This window comes from Apis dorsata, unplaced genomic scaffold (assembly GCF_000469605.1).
Source record: "Apis dorsata unplaced genomic scaffold, Apis dorsata 1.3 scaffold_867, whole genome shotgun sequence".
Lineage (NCBI taxonomy): Eukaryota > Metazoa > Arthropoda > Insecta > Hymenoptera > Apidae > Apis > Apis dorsata.
This window is the reverse complement of record NW_006263987.1, coordinates 267,283-270,362: the sequence shown is the minus strand read 5'-3', so window position 1 is coordinate 270,362 and position 3,080 is coordinate 267,283.

Genomic DNA, 3,080 nt, shown 5'->3' with positions numbered 1-3,080 from the left:
CGATACGGATCCTTACGTCTCGTGGCGTTACTAAAAAAAAAAAAAAAAATCACAATGCAAGCGTCATTTCCTCCTCCTCACTTTCTTTCGATATCCCGCGGTTGGCCTCGAGTCGAAAAAAGATTTAAGAACGTGGTTATTAACGTCGAGAATTTTACGGCCCGTTTAATTTCCGCCACGTTTTTCTCCCGGACACCAGGGAGATAAGTTCGTTTAATTGAGGAAGAGATCGCGCCGTAAACAAAGAGCGAACTCTTACACGGTAAAATCCGAAGGAAACCGGTCTTTAAAGTTTCTAAAATTACGTTACAGGGGTCTCGATCGATTTTTAAATCCCTTCGGATCCGACAGCGCTGCGAGGCGTTATTCGCCTTTCGATTCGTCCCGAAATGTCGCGCGGAAGAAGGAAGAAGGAAGAAAGAAAGGAGAAGAAATGGGGAAAAGCGCATAGGAGATGGCGTCGTCCATTGCGAGTAAACGTGTAAAGAAAGAAAAAAAGTGCGTAGCTCGCGTCGGTCACTCGTAGACGCCAGCTTTCGCCGAAAATAACGTTCATTGATTTCGCGTTCTGAATGAACGAACGGTTGAACGAGGGGAAGGGGGCGGCATATAGCGGCGAGAAAGGGGGTGTATAGTTACGTATAACTATCGAAGAGAATGGCACGATATCTAGAAAACGTGGAAGTTTGCCTGTTCCGATTATACTCGATCCGATATACATATATGTGTATATATATATGTATGTATATTATATGGCGCTGGAACGAATCTTTCTCATACCACGTACCGCCTACGTTTTCTTCGTAACGTGGTCGTCCAATTTTGGAGAAGGTCGCGGGGATAAATAAATGGAGATCGGACGCGATCGACGATTAAACCGTGGTTACGCGCCACAGGATCGTGGACGATGCTTTTCCTATATTTTCCTCGTGCATCGAGATATTTCACGGATATTTCGAACGAAAGAAAAGGTCGAGCTTGGAAAAGGTCAAGAGTGGACCGGTCGCGAATTCCTCCATTTATCACGGCGAAAACCTTGAATCTCGAGGATGCGCGAGGAATGCATCGGACGGATTTTCAAACGCGTTTTACGCACCAAGGCCGTTATTATTATTACAAGAACGACTCGGTGCGTGAGGCATACGTAGAACCCCATGCGTCTTCCAGTTTATTTTGCGCTTACGCCGTGCTCGAGCCTGCCTCAACGCCGCCTCTTCTTCTTCTTCTTCTTCTTCTTCTTCTTCTTCTTCTTCTTCTTCTGTTTCTCTTTGAGCGTAATGAAACGGTAATTCCCCGACGCACGTGGCCGATTCGTAGCGAGGACGGGGACGTTGGCTCTCGGTCAGTCTTTGAGAAAACGCGAGGCGCTCGCGTTCGGTAAACGACCTCGATACACTTGCGTTTATTCGCGTTGCGTCATTTCTCGCAAACTTTCTTCCTTCGTTTGGGTAAAAGTTGACGGAAACGATGTTTCGTTCGAATATACGGGATATATAATATGGAAGATATTCCAACGTCGAAAGTTCTTTTTTTTTTTTAGAATTAAGACGAAGGAACGACGCTTCTTCTTCTCTGGAGAGAGCGCTTACGTTAGAACGGCACGATTGTTAATTCGAATGAAAGTTTAGTAACAGTGTAACAACGGACGAATACCGCGCGTAACCGCGATCTTCGGAGATATATTTCCCTCTTCGATATTTTTCGACGGTTGGTCGAAAGCTAATGGATACACTCGAGACACCAGGGACGCGGCTGACGTCAGTCCGGTTTACGCGTCGCAGCTCGCTTAAGTTAGTTGGCATAAGTTAATATCGTATTTATATACGTTCGAGTGATTACGCGCCGATTATATTTCGCGAAATGAAATTTTCTCCTCCACGGGGAGGGAGGAGAAAGGATACGCGCGTAGAGAGAGAGGGAGAGAGTATCCGTTTGGCATCCGCGACGATACGACTTTGTTTTCCCAACGAAACGGAGCGACCGTGGAAATGAATTTTTGCGTGGTCGTGGTCGAAAGCCAGACTTTCGTCTACTACGTGGGTAGATATAGAGTCAGCAACGCCCACGACGTCGCCGCGATGCTGACCTGGCCAGGGGTGGTTGCGGCGCGAAAATGTCAGGCGAGCCGGCCGATACGATACACTCCCACGCGTGGGAAAGTAGGGCAAAGTCGATTCATTCATCCACTGATTCATAAGCGTGGGCGTTGAGAGAAGAGCGGAAGGGTCGAAGGGAAGAGAAACCTGTTCCCCGTTTCTTCGATCCCCCGAATCCCGTCTCGGGGGGTTGACGCCGCCTAGGTCGAGGAAATCGCGTTACAAATCATCGCGTCGTCTCATCGGTGAAATAACTCCGACCACGCGGAACGACTTATATCGTCCGCGCATTAAAAACCTATATTTACGACGCAATGAGTCGAGACCTAGCGACGATCGGGGAGGGGAGAGCGATGGGAAAAGCTAAATGTCGAGCTTTTCGGCTGCTCCGTTATTTCCACGATTCTCCTCTCTCTCCGTCTCTCTCGCTCTCGCTCTCCCTCTCCCTCTCCCTCCGGGGAGACTCGATCGATCTGTTTTTCACGTGACGCAGCTTCCACGTCGCGCGTATCACCCTTGTATTTTCGCGAAATTGTGCGCTCCTTCCTTCGCGTTCGCTAACGTTCGGGATATATATTTATTTCTCTCTTCCTTTCTTTTTTCTCTTTTTCGAACAAGTCGAGGCTTCGTTCGCGCGAACGTGGAATATTCGAACGATATAGAAGAAATTCGGAAGAGATGGCGAGGAATCGTTGATCCGGAGGATTAATTAACTTTATATCCTTTTAATCGAGAGAGAGAGAGAGAGAACTGTTTGAAACGTTTGTTTTCGAGAGTGGGCTATCGTGAAATGCAAAAATTTATGTGCCATCCCGTTCGAAAAAGAACGGTTCCTTCACGGAAGAGTAGCAACGGTGCCCTACTTATCCTATGAAAGAGTCCAGTGAACCATTAAACGTCAAAAATTTTCCAGTTATTCATAATAGTTTTTCATCTCGTACGATCCTTAAATCGCACTCCTTTTGTCTATCTTTTTCCTCGAAC